This window comes from Natrix helvetica, assembly GCF_964273705.1.
Source record: "Natrix helvetica genome assembly, chromosome: Z".
Lineage (NCBI taxonomy): Eukaryota > Metazoa > Chordata > Lepidosauria > Squamata > Natricidae > Natrix > Natrix helvetica.
The window spans coordinates 91335036-91352716 of NC_138554.1; positions in this window are offsets into that span (position 1 = coordinate 91335036).

Genomic DNA, 17681 nt, shown 5'->3' on the forward strand with positions numbered 1-17681 from the left:
CAGGAGTTTAAAACTATGTAGTGTCTGTTGGACATACAATTGGATACATAAAAGCAGATAATCCTTTGGATGGTGAAAAAATAATTATTTCAGTCATAATAGGTTTAGAGCCTTTATTACTAAAAATATGACTATGCAATACTTTAATTTCATAAATTATACTCTTTCCTGTAATGCATGTTGTTTAAACAACTGTTTAAAAGTTAGTGTCTAATATGTTATTATTTCATTCCTCATGTCCATCATTACATAATACTACATTTATAAATAAAGAGTCTTATAATTTCTCTAAATTATTAGTTTTACATTTCAAGAAAAGACATTTATAGTTAGCATTATATCAGACAAAATATTAAATTTAGGGGAATGAGATCTGACCTACAAAAACAGATGGCCACAAGAGGGAAGTAAAGAGACATAGGGAATGATTTTGCTGCCATCTAGTGCTATACTGTGCCTTATTGCAATTTTCCAAGTATATTTAACTTGAAAGCATATTTCTAAAGTTTGCTCAGTTAATATAAACAATGGGAGAATTAATCACAATTTAAGATTCAGCTGACACCCTAAATGATGGATTAAAAGAGACATGGATTTTCTGTACCGCAGAAAGAAAGAGGGACTGCATAATTCCAAGAATCACTGAAGCATTTTCTGATTATTCCAATGTGTAATGGAAGGAATAGTATGCAGTATACTTTGTAGAATTTAGATTCAAATGCCATGAAATTTAGCAAATACACTTGGACATTCAAAACTGTATAGGCATTACTCCTCAGTGTAATAGTTCAGCAACTATAAACCCATTAGAAAGCTATAGATAATTTAATTCTGAACTGTACATTCAGTTATAGTTCTGAGACAGGATAAGAAGTTCAAAGTCACTTGAGAAACATATAGTCCAAAACATTTTGGAGCTAAAGCAAAGGCCTCAAGAACCTTTATATTTAGGTATGTAGGAACAGTATGTATGTATGTATGTATGTATGTATGTATGTATGTATGCATGCATGCATGCATGCATGCATGCATGCATGCATGTTTTAGTGGTGGATTCCTCTCCCCGTTGCTACCAGTATGTTGCTCATGGGGTCGGGCGTCCTGTTTGTGCACATGCGCTGTGCACTCATATGCACTCCACCATCCCTGCAATACCGAGCTGCTTGTCGGAGGTCGCACAGGTGCCACACACTGTATGTCATTGTGCAGTTGGCCGGTTGATTTAAAAACAGGTATAGAACATGGGCAGGTGAGCCAAATGAGCCACTGTACCGGTATGCTGTCAGCTGCTCCTGGCTACTACTAGTACCACCATACCGGGTCGTACAGGCTGGAACCCACCACTGGTATGTATGTATGTATGTATGTATGTATGTATGTATGTATGTATGTATTTCCTGCCTTTATTATTTTTACAAATAACTCAATGCAGTGAACCTATTCAACCTACCTTCCTCCTCCTATTTTCCAACAACATTGTGAGAGAGAGCAAGTGGCCCAAGATCACTCAGTCATTGCTTTTCCATGTAACTTTCATGGCTAAGGTGGTACTAGATACAGCTCCCTGATTTCTAGCCTGTTACCTTAACCACTAGACCAAACTCACTAAAGAACTGAATAATGGCATTTCTTGAATTTTTAGTTGTCTTCTGGAACTTGCTTCTCATATGAAAAGTTAATGATAAATTGAATGAGATGATATGATTGAATTTATATTAGAAGAAAACAATGATTTATTTACTTTATTTATAATTCCTTTGTTTCCTGCTGATAATCATATTCAGATTTTAGGTAAAGCGTTACAGTATTTAGAATGTTTTACATTTATTATCTTATTTACGTGTTTAACTTAGTAGTCTTATGCACCCTTAAAAATCATTTTGAATGCTCTGGATTACTCACTGAACTTTACACTTGCTCTCTATTCTTTAAAGAAGCCATTTTTCCCAGGCCTGAAAACTAATTACTTTAATTACTGTGAAGCTAATGTAGCTCTTGAAAGAGCAGCACCTTATTCCAGGCTTTTCTGGAAATCGGGGGGGGGGGACTTTTCTTAAGATATGGTTGGCTGTTTCAACAAATAGATGAGAGATGCTCTGCTCACCCAAGTTTGATAAATTTCTTTGGAAACAAACATTGCTGAAATATGCAAAATCCTTTTTTAGCTCATGTAATAAATACAGGTACTCCTTGACTTATTACCATTTAAAGATGATTTGAAGTTGCAACAGCACTGAAAAAGTGACTTATAGTCCATCCTTAAAGTTATGATTAGCGCACCACCCCAACCATCTCAGGATCACAAGTGAGGCACTGGAGAACTGGCTTGCATGCACAATAGTATCCTACAGTTCAGTTGTAATTATGGTTGCAAGATGAGGACTACATGTAAGCAAGTTGTTTTGCTTCTTTCAGAGCAAGTCCAAAGATTGTGATTAGTCAATAGTACATCACTGCAAATATATAAAATACTGTATTTTGCCTTACATTTTATGCAGATATATAACAGTGGTGGATTGCAGGTGGTACGCCTCGGTACGGGCGTACCAGTGCCTGCCCAGAGCACCGGATACCCTTCCGGTGCAGTGCTCCAGAGGGCCACCAGCCGGCCTTTAACTGTCTTCTGCGCATGCTCACGGCACATACAGCGCCTGCGCGACACTCCATTGAGCAGGTGGAAGTGTTTTGGAGACTCGCAGAGGTGTCACTGGAAGGTAAGACGAATGTGCGTGTTGCACGTGTTCATGTGGAGGACGCCAGGCTCCGTTACAACTATATCAATTGCAACGGGATCCAGAGCCCACCACTGGTATTTGAGCCCTTTGAAGTAGTCCAGGAAACCAAAACTATGAGTACTAATACTATCTTTATTATAATATTACAGTAACAGAATCTTGGAAGTCCGAAAGCAAGTTATCCCCTTCCCTGCCTTTACTTTTTAGGGAATTAGAAATCTGAGATGCTATCCTATCTTTATTCCTCCTGTGGACTGAGATACCTCTTGTCGGACTGTTGCTGTGACTGCAACTCTTCCTTCTCTCTCTTAAGTTTATTCTTACAGGCCATTACATGGTTCCTAATTAAAATAACTTAGAAAATGAAATCTTACAGCTCAGTTTCTGATTTAGATCAGGAAAGTCAAACTCAAGCCTGTGGGCCAAATCCAGCCCGCAGAGCTGTCCTAGTCTACCTAATGCAAAGAGGAAAGATTGGGCCTGCGTGGCTTCAGCCCGGTCCACCCAGTGAAGAAGAAAGATCAGGCCAGTGTGGCATCAGCACGGTCCACCCAGTGTGAAGAGGAAAGATCAGGCCAGCATGGCTTTGGCCCGATCTACCCAATGCATAAAGGAAACATGCCTGCAGTTTGGGGAATGGTGTCAAGTTGGCCATGGCCACCTGATTGGCCACACCCACCTGGTTGGCCACACTCACCCATTCAGCCATGCCCCCACATCCCCCCCTGAGCTCAGCCACAACCCTGATGTGGCCCTCAATGAAACCACCCTTGTTTTAGATGCATGCTAGTGATTTATAGTGTCACTTAGTCATCACAGTGGTTATATACTACTAATGAAGATCAGTGGTGGGTTTCAATTTTTTTTAGAACCTATTCTGTAGGTGTGGCCTATTTTGTGGGTGTGGCTTGGTGATCATGTGATCGGGTGGGAGTGGCCAACTTGTAAAATGTGGTGAAACTCATTTAACAACACTCTTGCTTAGCAACCAAAATTTTGGGATCAATTGTGATCATGTTCTCTTTTTCTTTCTTTCTTTCTTTCTTTCTTTCTTTCTTTCTTTCTTTCTTTCTTTCTTTCTTTCTTTCTTCCTTCCTTCCTTCCTTCCTTCCTTCCTTCCTTCTTTTTCTCTCTCTCTTTCTCTCTTTCTATCTTTTCTCTCTCTTTCTCCCTTCCTTTCTTCCTTTCTTTCTCTCTCTCCCCCCTCTCTCTCTCACACACACATACCTTCCAGTTGGCGAGAATTTCTGCCAGCCTCCCAGCTGGCAAAGAAGCCTCATTTTCCCTGCCGCTCACAGCTCTTGGAGGAAGGAGGCAGGGAAGCGAGCCCCGGGCCTCATCTCTGCCTCCTTCCTCAAGAGCTGGCTTCGGGGACAGCCAGCCTCTCCCGCCACTGTGCCCTTCACTCACCTTCCACCCGGAGGCTCTGCTGGCGGGGCGCCTCCCATTTTGCCTCCCAAGAGACTGGGTGCGGTGGAACATACAGCGAAGATGCGTTCCTATCTACTATTACTATCATCACCACAGCAAACAGCAGGGTAGTGGCAGCAGCTTGTCTCTGCTTCTGTCGGCCTGGCTGCTCTCTGCTCCCTGTGCTTTGCAGCCTGGCTGGAGATAAGCACCACTTAAGCGGTGCTTTACTTGCTGCGGCATGAGTAGTGCTGTCCAGGTTTGGGGAAAGGCAGCCAGGGCTGAGCTGCTGCAACCAATCTTCCACTGACCCCTGAAAAAAATTGGAGGTTCCACTGCTGCCGCCACCACTCCACTGTTGCTACTGGTGGTAATAGTAATAGTAGACATGGATGCATCTTCACTGTATGTTCCGCCACACCCAGTCTCGTGGGAGGTGAAATGGGAGGTGCCCCACTGGCAGAGCCTCTGGGTGGAAGGTGAGTTAAGGGCACAGTGGCAGGAGATGCTGGCCCTCCTCGAAGCCAGCTCTCAAGGAAGGAGGCAGAGATGAGGCCCAGGGCTCACTTCCCTGCCTCTTTCCTCTGAAAGCTGCAGGTGCCTGTTGCAGGTGCCCAGGGCAGCCTTGACCCCTGCCTCCCCACCACTTCCAGGCCTGCACAACTTCCCTGCCAGCCTACCAACCTGGGGACACTCCCAGTTCTGCTGGGCAGCCGCTCCTTTGTGCCCTGTTGCTGGCTGCAGTTGGGCTTTTGGCAGCCCCGCTTTCTCCTGGCACCCTTTCCCAGCTGGGAGATGCTCCAGGACAGCCCTGCCGTGCCACCCTGGCCAGGCGCTAGGTTGGTCAGCAGCCTGCCTACTGCCGCCATGTGACCTTTATAAATGGAAATTAACCAACTTCTTTTAAACTTTCCATTTCAATGAATTTTTTTCTGAAACTTCTTAAATTCTCATTGAAATGGAAAGTTTAAAAGAAGGTTAATTTTTGCTTATAAATCGGCAGCTGGCCGATTTATAAAGCATCCCTGGGAGCTGAGCAGGCCAAGTGTGGCTTCGGAGGCTGAAAGGGAAGCTGCGCCCCCCCACCAGGCACCCCGTCCCCTTCTTGCCAGACTTTTGGAACTTCCCACCCACCTGCTTCCCCTGCCTTGACCACCCAAAGTCGGCAGAATATGCCTGAGGGCACTTCACATCACTGTGATCCAAGAGATTTGTTGCCTTGGTATGACATCTTCCCCTCGAGGCCATGCCTGATGTGTGGGAAGGAGAGTAGTGGAGGCAAAGCAGCCTTTCTGGGCTTGTATGAAAAAGCCTTTCCCCTTCCCCTCTTCCTTCTCTTTGAGAAGCGGTATGCAAAGTCCCAGTTTTGCAAGGCGCTTGTCAAAGTGAAGGAAGCATGGGCTTCTTCCAACAGCTGAGCCCTCGGCTCCAGCAAAGGAAGTCAGTGGGCAGGGCAAGCATGGTGTGGACAGGTGGGGCGAGAGAGGGAGAGCAAGCAGCGACCAGGTGGGTGGGTGGAGCAAGCGGGGGGGGGGCAGACCAGGGAAGGGATCGTTCCAGTACTGGGCCTCTAGAGGCCCTAGTACACAAACACATGCCAGATTTCTGGCACCAGTCCGTACGTGCCGGACCGGACTGGCTGAACCCCACCTCTGATGCAAATGAGCATTGTTATTGCAATTAGCAGTATGGGAAATTAGCATACCTTTTCAGTAACAAATAAAGCTATGAGGTGAAAATTGAACTAGTAACTTCAGGAGAATGTTTCAGTAAGAGATGATTGGGGCTACTTAGATGAAGGTGTCACCTTGATTTTGGCTTGAAGAAAACTGCTTATGAAATGATGTCAGAATCAAGGATTCACAGTAACATCATTGTATCCATAATCAGGAAATTTTGGTTTCAAGGTAGTTGTGTCTCTAAAATTGATACACTCCATTTCCCCAAATGTCCTTGAAAATAGAATTATTTTAGAAATAATCTTGTTGTCTTGGCTCTGTGATCAAACAATCATCCTTGTTTTTGTTTAGAAGAAATATCTAAAAGAGAGGTATATGAAAATCAGAATCTATCTTCCTCTTGTTACTTTCCTGCAGATGATGTGTGGCATTGTGTATGTATATCTGGAAAAACGTAATGTTAACAACTATGGTAGTCTATTCAAACATTATTATATTTGGCAGATGTATTTTTAAATGCTAGTAGAAACAAAATTCTGAATACATTTGGAAAGCTGAACTCCTACCATTTGGAGACCAAGGAGGCATTGTTAATTACTATGGTTTTCAAAATAAAAGTATTTGCCTTATTAATACTTTAATGCTTGTTTTTATGCTGTTTCTCATTGTGTAGCTTAAGATACTGTCTTTCAGAATCACATTCCTTCCTCAGGAAAAACCCAGAACAACCATAATCTTAATGTATATGCTACACCTAGTACATATCAGCAGCTTTTCCACAGGGCATAAGCTTTGCAAAATTAGTTCACTCTGACAGAGTGCTGGAGTACTAATATGATGCCAACCTAGCGAATTGACAGTAGGGCATGCATTCAGTTTCCCTTAAATTTTTAATTTTTAAAGAACTTTGTTATGTATCTCTCTACAATGGTTGGATAAAATAAGTTGCAGCAAAGCTGGAGTGCCCTTAAGAAACCTAATAGCACTTTAAAACACATTTACTCATTGTGGGGAATTTCTAGTGTCTGCACTACTATAGTTATAAAATGGGGGAGGCTGGGTAGCTGAAACTGGTGATTTTATTCTAGATGTTTTACAGAATTTCTCTCTCTCTCTTTTTCGTTTGAACACAAAGGAATAGTTGTGTTTTTAATGATTATATCCAATAGCCACTTCAGCTGAATTCAGCTCAAAGAAATATTTGACTTTTTCATGCAATTAGGAACATATATCAAAAATATTGTTTAGTTTTTCTAGGACTTGCAACTTTTGACCACCAAAAATATTTCATTTAATGGGATGAAGTTATATTGCTGCTGTGGTTAAGAACCGCACCTTATAAAAAAAGAAATATACCAGCTCAGAAGGAGAAAATCTCACAACAACAAAAATCCCTTAAAAATAGCAATGGTAGCACAATACATAATATTCTTACTGTTTTCCTACTCTGAAATACTTTGCCTAATCTCATTCTACCCTTATTAGGTTAATAGAGCTTCATTTTCTCAAGATTTGATGTTGATAAATTTTAAAAGAAGCAAAGCAGGGTCAGACTTGGTTAGTAATTGGATGGGAGACCATCAGACAATTGCAGAGATCTAGAAAATCTAAAGTCCCCCCTTTTTATTAACTGCTTTATTACCATAGGTACCCCACACTCTGCGAGCATATTACTGAAAAATGTTTGGCTGGACACATGCACTTTGAATATAGATGTACTTTACCTAGAATTTACTGTGCAGGGCACTGAGTATTGTACTAATCTTTTTTTACTACTAATCAGCAGAACTTTCTTAAACTCATGCTGCTTGTGCTTTGGTATAATTGTACTGGGTTGGTTAAGGATTATAGGAGATATAGTCCCAATGAATCCAACTGTGATTTGCATGAGCTATCCAAGATCAGAGCAAGATATCCTTGCATTTGGATATATCTCGTCTGTAAAATATTTTTGAACTCTGTGCTAGCCTTCCAAATATTGGAGAAATTACTATTCATAACAACCCATAAGCTGATGTGCATCATTTCATTACAAATATTTCACATCTCATAGAGAATTCTATGATTAGTTCAAGGAAATATATGTTGATTTCACATATTGAACATCCAGGGCATTTTTAAGACACTCAAGAGAAATACCCACAAGTGGTAACTAAGCTTGTGTCTTGAGTAAAAAAAAATAGTTTTATGCATTCCAGTAATTCCTATAAACCAATATTTGTTTGTTTCCGATACCAATTCATCATCTATATCAGGGGTGGCGAACACGCGGCTCGCGAGCCGCGTGCAGCTCGCGGCCAAAATAAATGAGGCTCTTTGCCTCTTACCATTATTTAGTTTACTGTGGCTCGGATCGCGCGCTAAACCCGGAAGTACGGTCAACGCGACAACGCTTGCCTGCACTCCACCAGTACTTCCGGGTTTAGCTCAACAGCGCCCTCTGCTGCGCCCAAAAAAATAATGCTTCAAAGTCTAGCACAGTTGCTGCAGGATTCCGGTGAGGTTCTAATGATTGCTCAAATTAATAATAATGGTTGCATATTGAAGCTCTGGGTTCAGGAGCAGCAGAGTTTTAAATAGGAAAAAACATTTAATTGAATTTCTATGGTTAGTATATTTCCAAAATTCTACGAGTGTTTTTCTCACAGCTTGTAATTGTAATAGATATCAAAGATAATCCAAACTCATATATATATTATAATACAAGCTCTGGGTTCAGGAGCAGCAGAGTTTTAAATAGGAGAAAACATTTAATTGAATTTCCATGGTTAGTATATTTCCCAAAATTCTACGAGTGTTTTTCTCACAGCCTGTAATTGTAATAGATATCAAAGATAATCCAAACTCATATATATATATTATAATACAAGCTCTGGGTTCAGGAGCAGCAGAGTTTTAAATAGGAGAAAACATTTAATTGAATTTCCATGGTTAGTATATTTCCCAAAATTCTACGAGTGTTTTTGTCACAGCCTGTAATTGTAATAGATATCAAAGATAATCCAAACTCATATATATATTATAATACATATATTAGGTTAAAGGAAGATAATATCAGGACCAGGCTTTACCCATGTATAGGTTGTACTCGATTTACAATCACAATCTCGTCACTGAGCAAAGCAGTCATTAAGCGAGATATGTGACTGCTTTGTTTAATGACTGCAAGTGTGGCATTCCTGGTTGTGGTCATCAAGTAATCTTGTAGGTTGTTAGGTGGACAGAGATTCCACTTATTTATGGATTTAAAAGTTATACAGCAGCTCTAATGGGTTTATAAAAATTTATAACAAAAAACACCTGACTGAGCATGTTATATTATGTGTTTAATATATTATTGTTAAAATTATATGCTTTTGTGTGAGTGTTTGTCTGTTTTGGCAGGTCACTGCGTGGTGTGGCTCTCTGACTCTCACAGTTTAAAATTTTGGCTCTTTTTGTCGAACTTGTTCGCCACCCCTGATCTATATCATTGAATGAGCCATGGAAGCTGATTTCCACATAAGGACTATTATTAGTATATTATAACCCATGCAAAAATATGTTTAAAAAGTTTGTTCTTTTTATGAAAACCAGGCTAGCAGTTTCCTCATTCCCCAATAAATGGAAACTATATAAATTTAATTTTATGGCATAAGATTAAAATTCATTTGTGTGTGCCCCTATTAGCTCTGGACTAATTTTATTGTTTGGTGCAATTTATTTAGAATATTTAATATATTAAATTAATTTTGTAGCATGTATATATCCTACTAGCAAAAATTTTCCCATGCCTCTTTACATCTATGTAGTTTCTATTAAACACAGACTTTAACAAACTAATTTTCAAAATGGAGACATGCTGACCCATTCTGTACACACTTCTCAAAGCATATGAGTCTACTAAGGAACACTATCTCTTTTGTTCAATAGTGACATTTCTTTTTATTATTATTATTACTATTTCATTCTGGTCTTTTCTGGTTTCTGGTATTCAAATAAAGCTAATTACAAAAAAGAAAAAAAAGTTGGAACTGGTGGAGAGTGATCATTTAAAGCCATTTCCTTTGCAGAAAGGAACAAAAAGAAGTACCGAGGGCATGGACAGGCCTGTAAAAAAGAAAAGAAAGGAAAAGAGAAAAACCATCTAATGAGGATGTTGAGATAAGTGCTTGTGAAGAAAACTGGCAAAAAAAGAGCTTTTAGTCTAAAATCCATAAATAAGTGGGCATCAGATGGGTACTAGAACATTTATAACAAGAGAGGCCACCAAGCTACATCCCTCTATGCAGGAGCTGCAACCTTAGAAATGTTCTTTCTTAACAAGCTATTTTCTTTTCTTTTCAAATATTAATTTAAGGGGGGAGAAATACTTGAAAATTAAGGCATTTTATTCATGTCTTTGAATCCATTATAGAAGCAAGCAGGCAGGCAGGCAGTGGGACTGCTTTATCAGTACAGTATAATATAATGTTGAAAATGAGCAAAGTCCTTATGCATACACACAAAGAAGCTATCTGAGGACCGGCCCTATGATCCTTTGGTGATCATGATGATTCTGAAACTGGAATGATATACGTTCTGCAGATGTGCATCTTTAGCAGAAGCATTAAAATGTCTCATCTGGAATGGTGATTCTCTCTGCCTTGTCTTGAATTAATTCATCCCTGTGCAAAGATATATAAACAAATATTTAAGGTTCTGTCTAATTATCAGAGAAGGACTTGGTCCTTGAACACTGTCTAAATCAGAATTCAATATTTCTTTTGGAGAGCATAAAAGTGAAAGAGAAAAACAATTTGAAAAGGTAAATGGACATAAAAGGGGGAAGAACAGAAAATTTATTTCATAGCCTTGGGTTGTTTGGATTCCTGCCCTCCATTTTGAATCTGGTAAACAGAGCTGACCGAATCAGCCAAAATAATCTACTCCCAGTCTAAGCACCAGTAGCCCAGCCATAGTGGTTTTATTTATTGTGATTTCTGCTCTTCCTGACCTAGCATCTTTTCAATATATAGGGTATCAACATCCATTGCTAACCAAACTGGTTGGTAATTGTAGATTTGATATTCTACTCATAGGAATGACAGTGTGTTGGAGAAGTCTAGTAGATGAAGCATGTATGCTCTTTTGTAACTGTTTTATCAACTTAAGCTGAAGATTTATTATTTTGAAGTCAATAATCAAGAAATGAAATAATTTGACACTAGTTGACACTAGTGGAAGGTCTCAACATGCTATTTAAATTAGCAAAAGGAAGCCTGACCATCTTAAGAAGTAGGATCAGGGGTGGGTTCCTGCCAGTTCCTGCTGGCAAGCCATTCCAACAAAGCAGGCCACACCTACGGAAGAGGTTCTAAACATTTTTGAAACCCACCGCTGAGTAGGATGAACAATTTTTGTCTTTTTCCCTATAACCCCTATAATATCTCTCTCTATTCTTTCTCAGAAACGTCTATTGATTTATCAATTATAATTATAACTGTATTTATAATCCACCAATTCAACCTCAGTCTCAATTTAATTGCTAATTATTAATTGCATCAGTAGAGTTTTCTGTACTGAGAAATGCATATAGCAGTTTGTTTTTTGGCTATATAGTGAACTGTTTATTACTTGTTACTTGAACATTTAAAGAAGCCTGAGGTGTAGCATAGGAACTTTAGCTGGTTAATAAAGCCTGGTTATAAAAATACATAACAAATTAGACAGGAGAACACTTCAACACTAAAGATTCTCTTATTTTCAAAGAAGCTAAGTACCTGTTTTCAAATATTGTGATATTAGACTATTAAGCATTTTACAAGTGATCAGCAGCACTTTGAATCGAGCTTAGGAACAAATGTGAAGTCATTATAAACCCTCCAACATTGGTATAATATACCTCTAATTTTGTCAGAATCTTTTTTTTTTTTGACAAAATTTTTTATTGGTTTTTCAACATTTATAGGGAAAAGGGTAAATGGACAGGTATACAAATTATGGCAGTTGCAAAGTGTGACAGGCGCCCCTCTCTCCATACTCATAGTATACATTTATATATAATGCATTGGTATATAATTAATTACAATCAGCATATTAGTTCTATTACTAAATTCAATCAGATTAGACATTACAGTATAAAATCCAGATATAATTCCATTATCACTTTCGGTCAGTTTATAATAATATGATTTTCTTGTTTATTTTTGTGATCTGAGTCTTCTTGCTATTGCCCCATCTCCCTCCACTGGCAGAGCTCTGGCCCCTCCCGTGTCCTGCGTGTCCGCTGTAGTGTCTCGTGTTTTTTCTAGGAGTGTTCTGTTTTTTTCCATAAAGGCCTGCGCCTCTATGGGTGAATTGATTCTAATTCTTGTCTCCTCCCAGAATATCAGCATACCTTCAGGCATCAACCATCTAAACCACACCCCTTTCTGGTATAATTTATTCGCTAATTGCGAATAATTCTTCCTTTTTTCTCTAATCTTCTTAGGGATCTGCTTCAGAATGGTTATCTCCATATCATGGTATGTCAATGCTTGCCCCCTTTGTACACCCAGAATTTCATCTCTTGTGCTTTTTCTAAGAAATTTAATGTGAACCTCCCTGGGTACATTGTGAGTTCTAGCATAAGCTGAGTTCACTCTATAAACCAGGTCTATATCCCACCCCATCTGTTGTTTTTCTTTGTGTGTATAGTCAGCCAGGATGTTTATCATGATGTCCCTTATGTTTTCCCCATCTTCTTCTATAACATTTTGAAATCTAAGGTAATAGGACATTCTCTCAAATTCTATTTTCATCTGTTGGATGTCAAGATCTTTGTTCCCTTTCTGCACAGCTTCTACCCCCCCCTCACCTCCTCCACCCCCCCTTCCACAAGATTCAGTCTTTGTGAGTTCTTATATATTTGGGCTTGATTTTCTTTAATTTCATCTTTCATTTCCCTTAGCTGTTTCTTGATTTCCTCCTGGCCCTGTAAAATTTGTTGAAGCATTTGTTGAAAGTCCATCTCTGTAGTCTTAGGTTGCATCAGTTCTGTTATCTTTGACTGTGTGGCTGGACTGGATGTTGCGGATGTTGGAGCAGAAGTGGCAAAACCAGGTTTTCCAGGAGGGGGTCTTTTGGGTGCCATCCTTTATAGCGTTAGAAGTTCAGTCCAAATATGAAGTAAACAGTTAGAAAAGAAGGGTAGCCAGGTGAATCCGGGAGCAGAAGAACCAGGCAGAAGAGAATCTCTCCAATAAGTCTGGCAATAGATAGAAAATTTCCCCTAGAAAGTTTAAAAAATACCAATCCACAAGAGATTCCTCTGGGAGACAGGGAGACAAAGACCGGAAGCCTGAATTTTAAAGGTGGAGTCAGGTTTCACAGTTCATAAAGACAACGGAAGTGTGCCATCTTGCCCTGCCAGTTTTGGGCACAGAGGCATAACAAAGTTTTAAAAAGTTCCAAAAGTCCTCAAATCACTGTAATATATAGGATTAAATTGAAAAGAAAATCATCTCAGCCTGAGTGAGGCTTCATTCGTTGGCTCTCCCCCCTCCTCCTTCCCCGGGGGCTGAGAGCAAAATTGTTCCTCGCCGCTTGTCCAAGGGGGGGGGAAACCCCCCTCCCTCCAGCCGCACCTCCAAAATGCTCCGAAAGTTATTTTAAAGTTTTAAAAAAGCTGAGTAATTCTTCATGCAGAATAAGGGATGAAGAGAGAAGCAACCTCACCGCACCGCAGCTGCTTCCTTCAATTGTTGCATTCTCCGGTCGGCTTATAGCGAGGCGCGAGGCGCAGGAACGCGAAGCGCCCTCCAAGCTTGCTCCCCGGTGCCTTGGGCGCGCGAGAGACCTCCCGCCGGCTGCCGCCGCTGCAGGAGTCCTCCGCGATGCCGCCCCTCCGGCAGGACCCCTCTGCGGGGTGTCCTGTGCCCCCCAAGGAGTGGGGAAGCCCACCGGGGAGCCGGAGCGGGCAAAGAGCTGCCCGTTGCCGCCGCCGCCGGAACCAGAACTCCCACTTTGTCAGAATCTTAATCAAATTTTGGAGTTACTGAAATTAATTTCCAAGAACTGAACAACATATCATGCATTATATTACTCAAACCTGGAAGCTCCTAAAGGAGCATTCATTCGCCAAAGATCTCATTGCTCAACACATAAGTTCTTTCATTGGTAACACTGACTTCAACTAAAATAGTGACTGCAAATTCTCCTTACTTTTTCCAGCATTCCACCACTCCCCTTTTCCTAAAAGTTGAGATGTGGTTGGTGACAATCTATGATGAACCATTCATAATGCACATATCCTGAGTTATTTTATCAGTTATTTGATTTCATGCTTGATTTTTATTAGTAGGAAACGGCATTATTGGATGGTGTTTTTTAAAAAAGAAAATCCATTCAGACATGTTTTTGTTTTCTTTATTTACTTATCTGAATAATTTCAGTGAGGTTGTCTTGGCAATGAAGCATTAGGTTGTATATTACCTAGTCTTCACAAATTCCCATCACATGCTTGGCATTAGCTAACATTGTCTGTTAAATGAGTTATAAATTATAATTATAAGCTGCAGCACTTTAATCGAGCAATCATTTGGGAAAAGCCATGTTCAGACAAGAAATTAAGAGTCAGAATGGGGAAACCAAGTGCTGTGAATTATATTGATATCACCAGATTAATTCTAGGGAGATGTAAATATGATGATATTTTTCATCAGTGATGATTTTTTATATTCTAGTGCTTTCTTTCCTTTTAAAAAAGCAACATTATTTTGATAGTGTAGCTTTAAAAATTGAGAATTAGGTGGCTACAGTTTGCAGTAAGATGCATGCGGGTATTATAATTTTCCTAATTAGTTGAGGACTTAATATTTAAATATATAAAAATATATTATAAAGCTGGGTTAGAACAAGGGATCTTGTATCTAATTTTTAATACATGGCTTAACTTTTAATTTTGGATACAGTGCTGTCATGAGATTACTGTTATCCAACAAAGAAAAAGGAAAAAATGTAAATCCGTTGGTATTGCATGAAAGTTTCTATGGTACAACTAATGAAGGGAAGAAGATGCTTAGCATATTGTCTGGTGAGACAATGTAAGAAGGATCTGAGCACTTTATCCTCTGCAAGAGAAAAAAAGACTAACGTCTTGTTCTCTCCTGCAGTAAATAGGTGCTCAGATGTTGTTTGGTGCCTATTTTTCTTAATAAAGTGCTAAGCAGCCGCTTCATTTTATCTATAGTGAGAAAAGGAGAATAGAGGAAGTTCTGCCTCCCCAAAGTTAAAATGATTGTTGATATGCTATGAAGTTAGGAAGGGCAGCAACAACAAATAGTAAGATCATCTTGCATAAAAAGGAGGCAAGCTAACCATTCGATCGGGGTTCAAATATTGCCATAATATTGTGGTGTTGCATCTCTCAGCCTTCAGCCAAAAACTCACTAGGTGATTTTGATCCCATATTTGTACTGGGGATAAATGGGGAGAGGGAATGTTGTGTATACTGCTTTGGCCTTCTGAAGGAAAAACAGGATCTACAGCTAATAATACATTTCCTTGTATGGGGTGAACAAAGTCATTGTCATTTCAAACCATGAGTAACAGCATCAGGAGTGGATTTCAGCTGGCACGCACCAGTACGCACGTATCGCTTCATGAAATGTAGCTTGCCTTCCCGTACCTGAGCTTCCAGAGGCCCCGTACCGGAATGCTCCCTCCCTTGGCCTGCCCCTCCCTCGCTCTCTCCCCCCCCCTGCCCGCCCAGTCACCGTTCATTCACTCACCCTGCCTGTCCGCACCAGCTTGCCCTGGCCACCCACTTCCTTTGCTGGAGCGGAGGATTGGGAGAAGCCCACGTGGTGCACGCTCCCTTCTCTTTGACAATCGCCTGGTTTCCAATGGGAATGGGGAAGAAATCCATGCATTTTTCCTCCCTCTCCATGAATTTCCTGCCCCCATTGGAAACGAGGCGGCTGTCAAAGAAAAGGGAGCAGCTGCATGGGCTTGTCTAACAGCCGAAGAAGGAACAGGAGGTGAGGATTCAGCTGTTGTGAGAAGCCCACGTGGCATACACTCCCTTTTCTTTGACAGCCACCTGGTCTCCAATGGGGATGGGGAAGAAATCTATGTGTTTTTCCTCCCTCTGCATGAATTTTCTGCCCCCATTGGAAACGAGGGGGCTGTCAAAGAAAAGGGAGCAGCGCATGCCATGTGGGCTTGTCCAACAGCCAAATCCTCACCTCCTGTTCTTTCTTCGGCTGTTGGACAAGCCCACATGGCGCGCCTTGCTCCCTTCTCTTTGACAGCCACCTCATTTCCAATTGGGGAGGGGAATCCATGCGGTTTTCCTCCCTCTGCATGGATTTCCCCTCCCCATTGGAAATGAGGCGTCTGTCTGTCTGTCTGTCTGTCTGTCTCTCTCTCTCTCTCTCTCACACACACACACACACACACAGAGAGAGAGAGAGAGAGAGAGAGTGAGAGAGAGAGAGACTGCACATGTGTAAAAGGGACTGAATCAGCTGGGAGTCTGGAAAAAAAAGAAGCCTCTGTTTTTTCGCTGTTGCGGCTCACAAACTAAGTAGATGGGGATGATGGCCGGCGCTCTCCCCCTCGCCACTTTCCTGGTCAGCCATCCAGCCAGGCAGGGCTGCAGCTGGCAGGCCGAGCAGTAAGTGAAGAGAGTGCTGGTCAGCATCCCTGCCTCCTTCCTCTGCGAGCTACGGCAGAGGAGAAACTAGAGGCTTCTTTTCTGCCAGCCTCCCAGCTGATCCAGTCCCCCTTACACATGTGACTTGCATTGCGGTGTAGGAAGTTATCACCTAGCCCTCTCCCAGATAAATGAAATATCCTAGGAAATATTGATAAGGCAGAATATTATATTTTCCTGGATGTGGAAAAGGGAGAAACACATTTTAAACACAGAGTAAATTCCTGCAGCTTCCCCGCTTTGTCAATGGGCCATTAAGAAGGCCAAGCTAGTCCACTTTACATAATAAAGAGTTCTCCCCTTCAGCTCCAGGGGGGATGGCAATGAAGGCAGGATAATATTGCCTTTTACTCAACTGACCACATGGCAGCTGAACTCAATCAAACCTGAATTCAAAACAGCCTAGAGGGTTGCCCTTGCCCGGGCCCATGGGAGTCTGACAGCCAATCAGAATACATTTCTTACACAGGAACAGGAAACAGATAGGTGGGGCCGAACAGATTATAAAAATCCCTGCAAGCCCTTCTTCAGTCCTTCTCTTCCCTTCTCTTCTCTTCTCCACCAACATTGAAGCATGTGATCACCTTTGCTGTTCAGGGATCAGGCCATGTGGTCCTGTCCACCATTAAAACCATCTTTCCAAGCAGCCTCCATGTCTCCAGTGTCTTTTTCCCCACTTGGAGCCGAACCCAGAAGGACATTTCTTCCAACAATTGGCACCCCAGATGGGACTCCAAGCTAGCCTAACAAATGGATATGGCCCAGGTAAGCCTCCCATGCCGGCACAGACCCCATTGAGTCTGTGGGTGGACTTTATCTTGGCCTTAGCCATTTGGATCTAGGCTTTAAAGGGGTTTTGAGTTTGAGCTCAAAGGCTGACTGGAAAGAAGGTGAGTACCTCTAAATTTTAATTCTCTAAAATTTAATTTTAAAGCATGGGAAATGTGTGTATGCCTGCCTGTGTGTGACTAGTGTGTGTGAAAATGGATGGAAAAGTGAATGGATTTTTTATTTTTTGTTGTTGCTGCTGTTTTTGTCCTGTGAGAGAAAAAAGCTAAAGCCCATAAGAAAGTTAGTGAGAAAAAGGGAGGTACGCATACCCGCTCCGACAGCACCCCTCCTGGGTCACTGTGCGGCTGGTCCTCCGGGTCTCTTTCCCCAAGACTTGAAACTGTAAGAAAAGTCTCTGCGTGAAAGGGC